Source organism: Cetorhinus maximus, chromosome 13, assembly GCF_964194155.1.
Source record: "Cetorhinus maximus chromosome 13, sCetMax3.hap1.1, whole genome shotgun sequence".
Classification (NCBI taxonomy): domain Eukaryota; kingdom Metazoa; phylum Chordata; class Chondrichthyes; order Lamniformes; family Cetorhinidae; genus Cetorhinus; species Cetorhinus maximus.
In genome coordinates, this window is record NC_135891.1 from 19,308,047 (window position 1) to 19,324,622 (window position 16,576).

General features: G+C 45.4%; 1 protein-coding gene across 11 annotated transcripts in view; it reads left to right on the top strand.

Moving 5' to 3' along the window:
* The window catches only part of slco4a1 (solute carrier organic anion transporter family, member 4A1), a 183,881-nt gene that overhangs the window by 61,287 nt on the left and 106,018 nt on the right, over nucleotides 1–16,576 (top strand). For 10 of the 11 annotated variants that reach the window (XM_078555062.1, XM_078555066.1, XM_078555057.1 and 7 more), the window contains one exon: nucleotides 12–104. The gene's annotated coding sequence lies outside the window, so the exon portion shown is untranslated. The remainder of the gene's footprint in view (nucleotides 1–11; nucleotides 105–16,576) is intronic. The other variant, XM_078555065.1, reaches the window with a different exon arrangement.

Sequence of the window (16,576 nt, forward strand, 5' to 3'; positions counted from 1 at the left end):
TTTTCTTTTAGGTATAATAATGGTGTTTTCAGAACTCGGCAATTGGAAAAGCAAACCTCAAGCCATTCATCTCAATAAGCCTCTTGTGTTATCTGGAACTATTGGTAAGGCATAGTATGAAACTTTACTCTTGTCTCACCTCAAGTACTTCAGCACATGGTGTGTATTCATGTCTGTTCAGCAAAATTAGCTGATGATGAAATTACTTTTGGTGATTGTTCAAAATTGGGTTTCATTATTTTTCTGACGTCTAGAATGTAATATAATATTACTTGGGAAAGCCTAACTTTTTTAAAATTATGCAACTATCCTGTATATTATATAAATATTTAAAATTTTCTAGTTGAATTCACTCTTGAACTGGCATGTTGGCCTACTAATTAGTTAACCACGTTTTCCACTAGGGAAATAATTCTATTTGCTTTCAGTTCAGTCACATTTTTTGTTTTGCTTTCGAGAACTCTCAGGTTTACAGCAACAACATGCAGTTTTAAAATGCCTTTAAGGGTAGTTGTAAAGAAGGAGCTTTTTGCTTGGCCGATCAAAAGTTTGGTCAAAGAGGTGAGTTTCGAGCAGGATCTGAAAGCAGGAGAGGAAGCCAGAGAAGCAGAGGGCTTTAAGGAAGACACTTCAGAGTGTGGGGTCTAGGTGGTGAAAAAGACAGCAAAGCTAGAGCCTCGGCAGCACCAGTGAGAGAGGTGGATGCTGATGAGGCAGCTAGAAGGATGTGAGCGCAAAATGGTGATGCTCTCAGAGGGATGAACATGACTTTTCTTTTTGATGCGGCAAGCAGGCAGGCCTCAGTGGACTGAGGGGAAGCCCCTCTAGTGGCAGTGTTGCAGCCTCAGGGGCTCCGAGGGCACTCCTAGGAAGCCACTGGGAGGCTGCCTCCATGCAGTTGGCAGACATACCCACATAGTAGGGGCCACCTGCTGCTGGCAAAATGCTGGCTGGCTGGAACAATTACCCTTAGTTGACCTTTAATTATTTACTGGGGGTTGGTGGGGGGCGGGGGGGTGAAATGTGGGGGTGAGGGCATGTGACCCCCACCTCTTCACTTTGGTTTGGGCAAAGGATGTATATTCCTTAGTCTGGATTCTTGAGATTTGTAATGTTTCAACCATTAAGGATTGCAAAAGAGTTTTCAGGGTCCTTTATCCTAGAAGACTGGTTGTCTCCAGTGGCCAGGCCTGCCCTGGCCTAATAAATGTAAATGGCTTTTGTACAATTGCCTTGGATTTGACCTCTGTAGTCACAGGGTCACTAACGCCTCTTTAGGGACAATGAGGTGTCAGCTTCTGAATGCCAGAATGTTCCTTTTGTTTGAGTCATAGCCAGCCATGGCTTCAGTCACTTTAAAGCCTTTGTCCAGTTTGTAAGATTTTATAAATTAGCCATGATGATATAATGATATATATATATTTTATAAAAATATAGAGTGAGATCTTAACCCCCTGACAGTTGGGAAGAGATTACTAGAGATGTTCTATAGCCATGCTTGGTTAGGTAAGAGTAGAACAAAGTGAAGGCAGTCACAGAGAGGAGAATTGAAACCTGACAGATCTTCCTGTAATTCAGCCAGACGTACTGATGGATAACGAAACCAAATACACTCAAGACTATGCCACTTAGACTTGAAGGGGCGAAGATGGAGGCTGTACTGGAGAAACAGCCAGGCTCAGAGACTGAGGGTTTTGCGCGGTAAAGGCATCAAAATTGTAGATGAGCGAATTGTCAGGACACTATGGAAAATAGAGGGCCAGGGATCAAGCATTTCAAAGTGCTGTTGTAAACAACTCTCGGAAGAGTCTTTTTCAGCGGCAATTGACACCAAGGTCAATGGGCTTGGTAGAGGGTAGAGAACTGTGGATAATGAGTAGTGGAAGTGGGTGGAGATGACCTTGTCGCTCATCAAGATTGAGAGATGGTAAGACAAAAGGCATGGCTATAAATATGGGTGGGAGAATTTATATGGAGAAAAAAGTCTCATTCAAGGCTTTTGTAGCATCAATAGGATTAATTCATTCGTCTTTGGAAAAAATAACTTTTTGTCGTTATATTGACTCACATTTTTTCAATGAATCCTTGCTTAGAGACTTTAGTTCTTTTGCTCTCAATTTGCTGCTGGACAATGGTCACGGGTGAGACTTTTGAAAATCTACCCTAAAAACTCAAAATTTTTACCAATTCCGCAATTCTACACCATGGAAATTATAGTCTAGATTTGATAGCCCCGAATTAATTAATGAGACAGGCAGAACAGTTTTAAAAGAACACCATGTAAATCTGGCATTTATATATCACCTTCACACGTCTGTCAGAGCTACTGTATCTTTCAAACATCCTAAAGTACTTCAGGTACATTGAATTTTTAGAGCACATGGCTGTTGTACAGGTAAAACGCACAAAGTATTCTAGTCGTCATGGTGAGGAAGTTGAGGCAGGGGAAAGACACTGGCCAGAATTTTCCCGTCAGCAAGTTGGGGGCGGGGCCCGCTCGCCGACGCGAAAATGACGTGGGATGACATTGGGAGGAACCGCCGACATCATCCCGGTCCACTTAAATCTATAGGAAGGCGGGCGGATAGCGAAATCAGCAAATTGAGGCCATTGACAGGATAATTAAGATAACTAAAGGCCCTGCCCATCCAACCTTAAGGCTGGCGGGCAGGCCAGGAGCCCCAGCGGGCTTCTGAAAAAGCATGAAACCTCATCCACTGGTGGGATGAGGTTTCATGTCCGTTTTTAAAAACTTTAATAAAGTTTCTGTGCTTCTTATTAACATGTCCCATCTCGTGTGACATTGTCACATGAGGGGGACATATTAATAATTTTTTACTGTTTCTATTTTTAAAGTTTTTACCACTGTCAGTATTCTCCCTGAGACAGCACTTAGCCTCAGGGAACAGTGTGCCCTTTCACCCGCATGCACGAAAGAGCACACTTTGACAGTTGGGGAATCCCTCCCCCCTGCACAGGAAGCACATAGCGCCTCCCATCGGGCAGCCTGCTGGGCGGGCCTTAATTGGCCCGCCCACTCAACATGGCAGCGGGCCCCATTTCGGTGGCGGGGGTCGGCTGCCCACCCGCCCACCCACCAAGGGCAAAATTCTGCCCACTATTTGTCGGTTATGTTACTCCATTTTTGCATCACACTACACCCCTACCAAGCTGCTTTTCCTGGGCAGTCAGGATCAGTTTGAATATCCCCATCAAACCGTTCACTGCTCATAGTGGAGAACAGCCCACGTGACAAGTAGCTGTTATTGTCGGCTGGCTGTTAACTATCTGAACATTAAATGTAGATAAATTTTACATGAGCACCCGGATCACATTGGAATAGATTAATGTCAAAATGGGTTGTGAGAAAGTTAATCACTTGATAGGAGATATGATGAAGCTTTTGAAGATGCAAAGCTACATTACACAAGGGATTAAACATTGTTGTAAAAACACTGTGATGCACGAACAGTGCACATGGGAATACAGACAATTTAAGATAAAATATATGTATTGGATAATGGATCCAAAGAATTGCAACTCTCTTGGCTACTTCTCAATAAACACGATAATTTGGAGATTGTCTAATGTGATTTTGAAATACAGCAGAGCAGCTCAAAATCCAGAGTGTTTGCTTTTCCAATAGGAAAAAGGAGAAAATTCCAATTAATTTCCTGTCTGCGTTAATCAGCTCCGAAGATGTTTGGCTGGAATTATTTGAATTATGGCTTATGATACATCTGAAATGGAGTTTCGCATTGTAAAACAATTGGGAACATGGAGTCATAGTTTAAGATTAACAAATGAATAGTGTGGAGAAAATATTCAGTTGCAGAAACTGCTTCTTGCTCTGGAATGTATTGATTTCATGGGCTACAATTAGATATTTTTACCTGCTCATCTCCACAATTGCGGGATGCAGCGCAGCACTGCACACGCTGCCTACTGGCTGCATGCTCAGCAGGGGATCCAGGCACATGTGTGGCTAACACAAGTTACAGCTAGCCTTCACTTCTTCAAAGCAGCCTGCATCTTAAAGAGGAGGTGGATTCCAGTTGCAGCAGCTGCAAAAGTTTACCAGAGAAGGAATAAGAGTGCCAATGGTGCAGCAGGCCAGAAAAAGGGCTCCCAAGTTCTCTGATGCAGCGTTGAAGGCATTAGTCCAGGGAGTGGAGAGGAGGAGAGAGGTAATTTTTCCCGCATGGGAGCAGGTAGCTGTGGAGGCCAGTGCAAGGAGCCTGGCCCCAAGGACCTGGTTGCAATGTTGCAAAAGGCTCATTGACGTCGCATAAATGGCCAAGTCAGTGCATGCAACTTGAAATGCCATTGTCACACATTGCACAATGTTCTACACTCCCATCACTCACACATCAGCAGTCTCTAGCAATTGGAACTCATGCTGAACATTCAGATGCTCCACATCACCCTCGCACAAGCCTCATACTCACCTCTCACAGCTTTCACATACTTCCAGCTATTCTGCTATTACAAGTACACAATGCAAATACATTGCAACACATTCATTGACACTTTTCCCTCTCTCTTGCAGCACAAGGTCGCATGTAACAGGAGGTAGCAGCAGAGGATTGACGGAGAAACACATGGCTGCATCTCTTGAACCTCTTGGAGGAGATGGAGCTGACGAGAACACCCAGGCTGATGGTATGCTCCAGCCTTTATGGCCCTTTGAAAATCCCCATTCACCTTCATCCTGCAGTCTGGTGCAAAGAGCAAGCTGCACCCAGCCCTCCCCGAGCCCTCCCCTTCTGCATTTATTCTTTCAGATAGCCAAGACCTGCCACCTGTCCAGCCAATGCAGCCTCACCAGGAAGGGTGTGAGAGCACACGTTTAACGAAGAAGCACCACCACTTAACCTGGCGCATGCAGCCACCAGCTCAGATGCTGCGTGAATTTTAGTTTGTGTAGCTGTGCGATCAGGACCTGGTGAGTCACTGGGCACAAGTGGGCTGCAGCCAGACCAGGGGGCAAGAATAGTATGGATGCCAGCGCCCCTCCCGCCCCAGAGATGAGACCACGGAAGAGTTTACCTGCAGATGAAGGCGTCTCCTGGGGGTGCGGGTACAGGTAAACGGTCGAGATGCTTGGTGCATTGGCAGACCTGCCACAGAGCCTGTTGTCACTGTAAAGGAACATTGAGAAGTCCAACTCCAGCTTGGCACAGGGCTTTGTGCTTGGCTTGGAACCCATCCTTTCAGCATGTGGAAGTGGTGGCCAACTCCACGACAGCACTTGTGGACCCAGCTATGATGCAACACCTGGTGTTCCATATCTCAACTTCCACTGCAGCAGAGGAAGAAGCTATACAATGTGTCAGTGCTGCTGTGGAAGTTCAGACTGAGGTCGTGAGAACTATGCTTGATGCCATGCAAGCCCTGCTTGGTGCCATGCAGGTTCAGACTGCTGCCATTATTGTTGCAAATAGCAGTGCACAAAGGCTGGCTTTCACAGTAGTCCGGCACTCTGTGCTCCAGCAGATTACAAGGATTCTTGAGGCAGACCCTTGGGGAAGTGCCAGTGGCTTCATGATGCCTGAACCTGCTGTCCTCCCTCAGAAGGACACCACTTGTGCTCTGTCTTGTGTTAGTCCACCTGTGCCCCTGCCAATGTCTGTCAGTCAGTCAGTCAGCCAGCCCAGACTGCTGCCGCCTGTGCCAAGATGGTGTAGTCTGAAGTTGCTCCCCCAAAGCCCAGAGCTGTTAGAAGGAGTGCTTTAAGTTCGTCTGCAGTGACCGCCAGTGAAAATCAGCAGCCTTCCACCAGCCATGCGGCAGCCACAGGGGTAACACTGCATAAGAGCACTAAGCCAGGCAAAGACTCCTACAATATAGGTACTAAGAGAATGCACAAGGGCGAATAATTCCATTTTGTAAGTATCATTGGAAGTGTTGTTGGGTAAAGTTGTTATGGAATGCGTTTTGTGAAGTCTTAAATGTCCAGATTTTGACCAGGAGGACGCAAAAGGATGGAAAGATACGGAATTATGCAGCAACAGTGACGTGGGGAATTTTTTAGGGGAACGAGAGTTTGTTTAGATGCACAGGGAAAGCTTCCTTCTTCCACCTGAGATGTTTGTTGCAGACATAGTGGGAAGGGCTACACCTTCATGAGAACTGGATTGCGTAACATTCAGCAGACCACCACCAACTTGGAGAAATACTCTGGCAAGTACTGAAGGGGTCCCTCCCATCCCCAAGCAGTCTAGACAGTGTAACTGGTTTGATTTGGTGCCTTGAATATGACAGAAGTGGATGATCAGAGCAGGATAAAAGCATTGGGACAGCGGCCAGGATAACAGGCATTCACCTGCATAATCTTCTATACCTGGTCGCACACCAACTGCATTTTAACTGCAAGTTGCCCCTTGAGGTTCCAGTACATCTCTCCATTGATATGCGAAGCCACATGCATGTAGTCGATGGTTCCCACACCATTGGGATTCTTACTACCTTGATGAGCCACGTGCTAGCTCCTCCTGCCTCTCTCTGGTTGGAGGGAAAACAATGAAGTCCCCTCTCCTCAAGTACAGTCCTCTGGTACCTTCCTGTTGCAGTGATGCACAGCAAACTGAGCTGCTGCTGGCTCCAGCCTGGAAGGACCCTGAGGCCTGGAAATTGAGGGCGACTGGGACTTTGACGCTTTGTGGTTGCAGGTCCAATTGTAGGAGGTGGCACAGTTCAGTGACCATCTCCTTGGTGAAATGAGGCTTCCTGAGACACAGCTCAAGGCTGCGCAGGAGGTAGGAGATGTGCCCACTGAAATACCCTAGGTGGGTACAGCCTTTTTATTGAGAGCCCTCCTCCTCCTCTTGCTTCTCCCACGGCTCACAGCTTCCGCTCTCTGCTGCCTGTGCTCCATCTCCCTGTCATGCTGCAGTCCAAGAGGAACAGCAACTATAACTCCCATGGATGATAGCTGGCTTCCTTCTCAGAACTTCAAGTTCCACTGAACTCCTTAGAAAAGTTTAGCGCCACTCCCTTCTGACCCCCACAGCTGTGAGAGCTCCTCCAACACTGCAGAACACAGTACATCCACTGACTCTGCAGCAGCAAAAGAAAGTCAAAAGCAATCCCATTGAGGATGTTATTAAATAGGGCTCTTAGTGGCGGGGGACCCTCGTGTAGCTGCATGCCTGTTCAGCTGAGACTGTTTTAAGAGAGGGCGTGAACAGGATCTAGGAGATCCAGACTGGCAGGTTGGGCATCAAACCAGCATTAAACGTTGAGCAATGTCACGATCTGCCCATTCTGCATCCTTCCAGTGCACAGGTAGCTTGCCCGCGCAAGCGTCCTTCCAAGCATGGCACAGCACGTGGGCCAGTACAGAATTGGCTGGAAGACAATCAGCCACTATTTTCAGGATTACAGGCCCGCAGAGTGCCGACACCAGCAGTGCCACGGTAGCCCAATTTTGCGGCTTATATGTGTACTTTGTGAAAATACATGTTTCTTTTAGTGTGTATCTTCTGCAAAATTGTAACACTACTTACTAAACCTCACAGAAAAGTCCTTTTTTTATATAATGTACCTGCAGAGTATTCATTGTGGTCTTCCAAGATAGTGAAGCACTGAAATTATTGTCTAGTTAATCAACTAATTATTTAGTATTAAATATAGAGTGGCACTGAAGCTCAAATGTTCACGTGAAAAATGCACAAACGAGGCAGCTGGCATTAAACTGGGATTGGAATTCTGTCTGATGTTTCCTTCAAAGGGTTCAGTCAAATTGCTTTGAAAATGTTCTGCTGCTAAAATACATTTTTGCACTTGGCAGAGGAGTCCAAGAATTTTCAACTGATGTAGACTGAAGAAAAACAACTGAATGTGGGTCACATGGTAGCACGAGGTTTCTTCAGCAGGATTTGCGGATTTATTTAGAGTTAGTGAACAAGGAAGTATAGGTAATCATCTACCTTTTGGTTTACATTAACTATAACACAAGTTTATAGGTTTTCTAAAGCAACATTCCTGTTTTAATGTAAACCTTATATTGGGACCATTTAAACAGGCAATTAGTCTTTTCATTAGTGAATTAGAATCTTTCATTTCCATTTCTGCTAGTTCCACTGTGTGTCTGTGTGCATGTCTGTGTCTGTCTGTGTGTGCGTGTGTCTGTCTGTGTGTGTGTGTGCGTGTGTCTGTCTGTGTGTGTGTGTGTGCGTGTGTCTGTCTGTGTGTGCGTGTGTCTGTGTTTGTGTGTCTGTCTGTGTCTGTGTGCGTGTGTCTGTCTGTGTGCGTGTGTCTGTCTGTGTGCGTGTGTCTGTCTGTGTGTGCGTGTGTCTGTGTCTGTGTGTGCGTGTGTCTGTGTGTGCGTGTGTCTGTGTCTGTGTGTGCGTGTGTCTGTGTGTGTGTGTTTGTGTGTCTCTTTTATATATTTTGAGTTAATGCCAGTGTTAAAGCAGATAGGCAGACTGTGCTTGTTATGCCAAAAGAGGACCTGATCTGGCATTTTGGAGCATTTTCAAACTGACATAACTAATTATTAAGCAACTGAAAAAGATTCTGTAAAGCTGAATGTTAATTACAAAACAGGAATCTGTAGACTTTCAAATTCTTACGAAGCTTGTACTTTGGTGCAGAAGTGCTATCCTGCTCTCTAGGGGCTGGATTTTTAATGCGCGCTTCAGGACCTCAACACTGGGGCCAAATGGGGGTCCCAGGCCTATACTTGCCAAAAGCAGCCCTCCAACGTAGCCTTCTAGAGAGGCCTCCTCCATGCTTGTCATCAGGCCATCGACACTGCTGGCCCAACCAGAGAGCCAAAAACTTTGGAGCCTTTGCATGCCAACTGGGAGGGGTGGGGGCTGCTGAGGCAAGTTGGATAACTGATGACACTTCAACATGGAGATACTCTGAAAAATTGGACAACCAAAGAAATAAACAATGGCTATAGTTGCCAGGGCATCATTGCAGAGGGGGAACCCTTTCACGGGGTGGCCTGTGGTTGTGGCAGTGGCCCTCATGGCCGAGCGTGATCCAGGCTTGGGCTGCATTGCTGTCTCCCACCCCTGCCACCAGCTTGCTCCGGGAGGCTGCCAACCTTCCAGCTGGAGGTTGCAGCGACATCGGAGGAACTTGTCTTTCGCCTGGAAGATCGAGTCGATTTGTGAGGAGTGACCTCAGTTGGCACGTTAATTGGCTTAATTGGCTATTAGCCATTGGTTGGTGGGTAGCCAGCATCCGCCCCCCCCATTCTTGCTGAAAATAGGACAGAAGCAGGAACATGGTGATAGACTGACACACCGGCTAGTAGCGAGAAATTGCTGCCATGCCCGCCTCCAAACCAGCCTCCAGCTCCATGGCAAAACCCTGTCTCAGGTGTTGGGAACTTAGAAATTGCCAGACCGAAAAATGCCATTGTAGACTAATTGATAGAGACTGATTGCTACAATTAGTCAAGAACTCCATTATCATTAGAGCACTTGATGATCAGGATGATAGAAGGCGAACTAGTTCTTGACTAATTGCAGCAATAAGTCTCTATCAATTAGTCTACAATAGACTCAAACATGAGGTTAGGAAACTCCGCCCCCTTCCCCCAATAGTCGGAAGAGCTGGGAACCATGGTTCCAATAATATGTTTCCCTTGAGATTGCATTTCATGTCTTAAATTACACATGCCATATTCCAAATTATTATTTGACAGAAATCCTTCAAAGTTGAACTTGAATCAATCAATACAATCTACTCCTACCATCTTCCTAGAGAGCCTGTTCCATAGATTTACAACTTACTCACTGAAATAATTTTCCTGCAGATTAGAATTTGACCCCTCTTCAAACATAGGCCTGTTCTCTTGTTCTGGTATCTGCATGACTCTTCTTCAGAGCTAAAGAGAGGTGGAAGTGTGATGGATTTTATACTGTTTAAGAAGGGGTGGAGCAGGTGGAACAAGATAGAAGGTCAGGGAGTAGGTGACAGCTAAGAAGAGATTGATGAGAGAAAGATGTCATGGAGACAAAACAAAGGGAGTGTTAATAGTAGTGGTAAAGAGTAAAGAAAGTGCTGAGAGTGGCATAAAGTTAACATAGCAGAAGGTATTGATAGCAGAACAATGGTTAGTGCTCTGTGAAAGCAAAACATAGACACAAGTGACAGATGGCCCTTGGGGCGGGGGGGTGGTTTGGGGAAAATGATTAAAAAAAAAACAAATAAATAAAACAATAAAATAAAAATAAATTAATTAATTTAAAAAGGTTTTTAAAAAATAAATATTGAACTAAAAAAGGGGTCAAGAGGGAGGGGAGAGCTCATGGTCTGAAGTTGTTGAACTCAATATTCAGTCTGGAAGGCTGTAAAGTGCCCAATCGGATGATGAGGTGCTGTTCCTCCAGTTTGCGTTGAGCTTCACTGGAACATTGCAGCAGGCCAAGGATGGACATGTGGGCATGAGAGCAGGGTGGAGTGTTGAAATGGCAGCTACAGGGAGGGTCTGGGTCATGCTACCAGACAGACCGAAGGTGTTCCGCAAAGCGGTCGCCCAGTCTGCTTTTAGTCTCCCCAGTGTAGAGACCTCATTGGGAGAAACAAATACAGTAGACCAAATTAACTTGGACAGTGAGGAGGGAGGAGGTAAAGGGGCAGGTGTTGCACCTTCTGCAATTGTGCTGTGGGAAGGGGATGAGGAGTTGGGGATGATGGAGAAGTGGACCAGGGTGTCCCGGAGGGAAAGTCCCTACAGAATGCCGACATGGGGGGTGAAGGGAAGATGTGTTTGGTGGTGGCATCATGCTGGAGTTGGCGGAAATGGCGGAGGATGATCCTTTGAATGCGGAGGCTGGTGGGGTGAAAAGTGAGGACAAGGGGGACCCTATCATGGTTCGGGAAGGGAAGGTGTGAGGGCGGAGGTGCGGCAAATGGGTTGGACACGGTGGAGGGCCCTGTCAACCACAGTTGGGGTGGTGGGGGGTGGGTGGTGGGGGGATCATCGCTTAAGGAAAAAGGAAGACATGCCAGAAACACCGTTTGGGAAGGTGACATCATCCTAAAAGATGTGACGGAGGCGAAGGAACTGAGAGCATGGGATGGAGTCCTTACAGGAAGAGGGGTGTGAAGAGCTGTAGTCGAGGTAGCTATGGGAGTGGGTGGGCTTGTAATGAATATTGGTGGACGGTCTATCACCAGAAATGGAGACAGAGAGGTCAGGGAAGGGAAGTGTCAGAGATGGCCACGTAAAGGCTAGAGAGGTGTGGAAATTGGAAGTAAAATTCATAAATTTTTCCATGTCCAGATGAGAGCATGAAGTGGCACCGATACAGTCATCCAAGTACAGAAAAAAGAGTTGTGGAAGGGGACGTGAGTAGTGCTAGAACAAGGAATGCCTCTTCCTCCTCCCTCCTCACCGTCCAAGGCTCCAAACACTCCTTTCAGGTGAAGCAGTGCTTCACTTGCACCTCCTTCGATTTGGCCTACTATATTCGCTGCTCCCAATGCGGTCTCCTCTATACTGGGGAGACTAAACGCAGACTGGGTGACCGCATTGCGGAACACCTTCATTCAGTCTGCAAGCATGATGATCCAGACCCTCCTGTCACCTGTTATTTCAACACACCATCTTGCTCTAATGCCTGCATGTCTTTCCTTGACCTGCTGCAATGTTCCAGTGAAGCCCAACGCAAACTGGAGGAACAGCACCTCATCTTCCAATCGGGCACTTTGCAACCTTCCGGACTTAACATTCAGTTCAGCAACTTCAGACCATGAATTCTCTCCTCCCTCATAACCCCTTTTTAAATCTAATTTTTATTTATTTATTTATGTTTATATATTTATAAAATTTTATTTTATTCTTTTATTTATGTGTTCATGTTTTTACCCTTTTTCCCCAAACCCCCTCCCCCCACAGGACCATCTGTCACTTGTTTTTATGTTTTGCTTTCACAGAGCACTGACCATTGTTCTGCTATTAACGCCTTCTGCTATCTTACCTTTATGCCACTATCAGCACATTCTTTACTTTTTAGCACTACCATTAACACACCCTTTGTTTTGTCTCCATGACGTCTTTGTCAATCCCTCCTTAGCTGTCACCTATCCCTGATCTTTTATCACGTTCCACCTGCTCCACCCCATCTTAAACAGTATAAAATCCATCGTATTTCTACTTCTCTTTAGCTCTGAAGAAAAGTCATACAGACTTGAAACGTTAACTCTGTGTCTCTCTCCACAGATGCTGCCAGACCTGCTGAGTTTTCCTAGCATTTTCTGTTTGATTTCAGATTTCCATCATTGGCAGTATTTTGCGTTTTCCTCTAGTTCTGGTGTTCTGGACACAGTGCAACAGCTTGTTATGGTCCACATTTATCTAGTCTCTTCAGAATCCAAAAGCAAAACTGTAACATCTTTTAACCTGTTTTTTGCCCCCTCACCAGTGGAAGCATGCACAATTGATTGAGTTGGTTTTTAAAGTTGAATTTCAAGCATCTTAGCACTTTTTTTGTCTTTTTTTAAGATTTAGCTCTGTTCTAGTGCTTTTGCACAGTTTTCACAGTAATGAGGAGGTGCTGCTAGTGAGAAAAATGTCACAATTTGCTGCCCCCTTTAAATGGGGATGAATCTTAAAAACAATATCCTTTGCATTTCCACACAGAGTTTGGAGAGAAAACCATTTTCTTTGCAATTCCATGCGGGGTTTTAGATTTATAAAAGCAATTTCCTTCCTATTTCTACACAGAGTTTTAGCTAGAAAACAATTTCCTTTGTATTTGCGTGCAGGGATGTAGTAGCTAGGCAAACCAGCACGAACAAAAAAAAAAATTATGAAAAATTTATAATTAGATTTAAGATTCCAAGCTATTATTTTGACATAAGCAGTATGTGGAATGAATCATTTCTAAAACTCATCATTTCTTGATCACTTCATCACTAAAAATATGACATTTTACAATTAATTGCAGTTGGTGTCTGGTAACGAATATTTGTGAACCTGCCCTGATTAAAGGGACTTTCCTCAGTCATGGTGCCAGTTCCAAAACATGTTATTTTTCATTCAAGGTCTTCACCCTATTGCAAACTTTAAAACTTTCCATGAAAACTGTTCAGACGTAGCTCTTCTAATTTTCCCATAAATAATATAACTGTTGGCTCTAGTTTTTTGAGGTGTTATAGATTTGGCCATTTAGAACTACTTTCTTAGCAGACTCAATGTAGTTAACTGAAAGAAGACAATATGCTTGTCTTCACATATATCTTTCAGGTGGACATGCCATTAATGCTCCGTCTCCCAAAGTGCTTCAATTAATTAAATAAGTTTGAAGTGGAGTTTTCTACGCAAGCACAGCACCAAATTTGTGCACAGCAAGGTTCCGCACCAGCACATGAGGTAAAGAGACTGATGGATCTGCTTTGGTGGTGTTTGAGGGATAAATGTTGGCCCTGACACTGGAAGAACTCCTTGCCTTTCCAATAGTATTATTGGAGTTTTCATCTTACCCAGTAAATGGAGTCTCCATTAAATGCTTCTTTTGAAAGATATCAGTTAAACACTCACTTCCTCCACCATGGCGCACAGAGACAGCAGTGTGTACCATCTGCAAGATGCTCTGCACAAACCTGCCTAGCCCCCTTCAACAACAGCTTCAGCATCTGCAACCTCTACCATCAAGAAGGATAGGGAAGTAGACGGATGGGAACACCACCACCTGCAGGTTTCCCTCCAAGTCACACATCATCCTGCCTGCCGCTGGGTCAAAAACCTGGAACTTGTATTGCAGATGTACCTACACTGCAGGGACAGCTGTGGTTAAAGAAGGCAGTTCACCACCACCACCTCAAGGGAAGTTAGGATGGGTAACAAATGCTGGCCTTGTCAGTGACATTCACACTTTGTGAATGAATAAAAACAAAGCTACTATGTTCCCAACGTCTTCTGTCATCAATTTGGTCTTCCATTACCTGTACTCCTCCATCCCCTGACCTCGCTTCCTCCCTAGTTTAAGTTAAGTTGGCTATTGCAGATTCTTTTAATGTCTTTTTTGTCTCATTGTATTATCGCCAACAGCTTGTATTTATAAAGCGCCTTGAACATAATAAGATGTCCAAAGGCGCTTCACAAGAGTGCTATAAAGCAAAATTTGACACTAAGCCACATAAGGAGGTATTGGCAAAGAAGATCAAAAGTTTAGTCAAAGAGGTAGCTTTTAAGGAGTTCATAAAGGAGGAAAGAGAAGTAGAGAGATGGAGAGCTTTAAGAAGGAATTCTGAGCCGTAGGGCACCAGCAGCTGAAGGCACTGGCATCATTGGTGGAACAATTAAAATCAGGGATGCTCAAGAGGCCGGAATTAGATGAGCACAGCTATCTTGGAGGATTATGGGGCAGAGGAGATTACAGAGGTGGTGGGAGGGAGGCAGGACAGTGGAGGGATTTGAAAACAAGGATGAGAATTTTAAAATCAGTTGCTGCACTGGAAGCCATTGTAGGTCAGCAAGCACAGGAGTGATAGGTGAATGAATTTAGTGGAAGAAGGATATGAGCTGGTGAGTTTAACCATTCTCTGCTTTTGTACTAAGTAGATTGCAGGTTATTACACCTGTTAACTTATCTCCTCCTGCACTTTTGAGGGAGTGTCTGGCCTTGCAGTTTTCTAGACCCTTATTTGGCCGTTTGTTCTCAGCTGGAGTTCAAAATGTCTGTGACATGTGATCTATTTTAAGCCATTGCTGTCGTTCGTGCTTCACTATTATGTGGAAGCTGAACATGCAACCTGAGCTTTAAAATTGTAAAAAATAGTCTGAGCCAAAAGCATAGTCACTTAACATGGGGTTGCATCTTCTGTTCGGCGAGCGGGGAATGGGGCCCGCTTGCCAACGTGTAAAATGATGCGGGGTGATGTCGGGATCAGCTGCATGTCCGCCGACCTGTCAACGGCCATTTTAGGCCATTAATAAAGTAATTGAGGTAATCAATGGATCTGCACGTCCAACCTTAAGGTTGGCGGGCAGGCCGGGAGCCTAGGCGGGCTTCCGAAAAAACATGAAATCTCATCCACGGGCGGGATGAGGTTTCATGAGGGCATTAAAATTTTTCAGAAATGTCTAAATAAAAGCAGTTGACATGTCCAAACTCATGTGACATTGGCACATGAGTGGACATGTCAGTATTTTTCTTTCGTGTCTTTAATCAAACTTTCAAACCCGAGCCAATCTCCCTGAGGCAGCGCTTTGCCTTCGGGAGATCTGTGTGCTCTTTTGCGCGCATGCACGAAAGAGCTCATTCTGAGCTCAGGGAACTCTTTCTCCCCCCCCCACCCCCCTCCCCCACCCCGCGCGCACAGGGAGCTTCCTGGCGGACGTCACACTGGGCGGGCCTTAATTGGCCCACCCACATAAAATGGCGGTGCGCCCCCCCGACTGTGGGTGCCAGTCGGGAACCCGCCCGCTCCCACACAACCTCCCCCCCTCCCCAATGGGGGGGAGGATCCTGCCCCCAAACCTTCAAATTTCATTTAACAGAAAACACTAACTCCACTGAGTTAAGGTGCACGGTGAAAATGGCTAGGGGGCACTCACCCTAACTGGCAGCTCTTTTCCTGAATTTCTTATCAATTCAAAGTGAAGATGGCGAAATGCTGCTTGAGAGGCTTCGACGAAAAGAAAGTACAGCAAGTTTCTTTGGGGCATTTTAAAATACCAATTTGTATGCTGTCATCACTTATGTTGTAACTTATACCTGTACATGGGAACAAGGGAAGACCATTTAGCCCCTTGAGTCTGCTCCACTATTCAGTAAGATCACGGCCAGGATTTTATGGCCCTGCCAAGGCGTGTTCTCCCCCCACCACCTCTACCCGCAGATGCGGTGAGCCATATAAATCTCCGTTCAGTTCGGCAGGACTGTAATATCCCGCCGGGCGGGGGGTCCGTGAAATCCTGGCCCATGGCTGATCTGGAACCTAGCTCCAAGTACTTGCCTTTGCCCCAAATGCTTTACTACCTTTGATTAACAAATATCTATCAATCTCAGATTTAAAATCAACAATCGAACCAGCATCAAATTCCGTTTATGGAAGAGAGTTCGAACCTTCTAACACCCTTTGCATGTAGAAGTTGTTTCCTATCCTGTGCTTTAAAGTGATGCAGCTTGTGTTAAAATTTTCCAGGTTGGTTCAAAAGCATCACACAGGAATAAAACGTGGTACTTTACCGGGGCATCAGTAAAAACTTCTGGTTCGACCGTAAATGGGCATCTGAGGTGAAACTAGACTTTGAATGTAGGAACTTGTCCTCTCCCCTGCCATGACTCTTATCAATGTTCGATGTCTGGTGTCTCAAGGTCCCTGGTGTCCAACATTACTAAAGGTGTAAACTGTGTGTTTCTCTCATTTACGTTAAATTATAATACATCTGCTTTTTTATGCACAGAGGTATTATAAGCCTTAGCCCACCCTTTATAGAGCCATGGTGGCTGAAGAGCCAAATTGCAACCCGCTGCCATTGCATCAAAAATCTAGCCCCTGCAGGAACTTCTGGGCCACTGGCATGAAACGCTGGATGTTGTGATAGTAAAGTGGGAGAGTTAATGTAGTAATGGGCTTTGTTGAGCTAAAGGGCACTTTATGT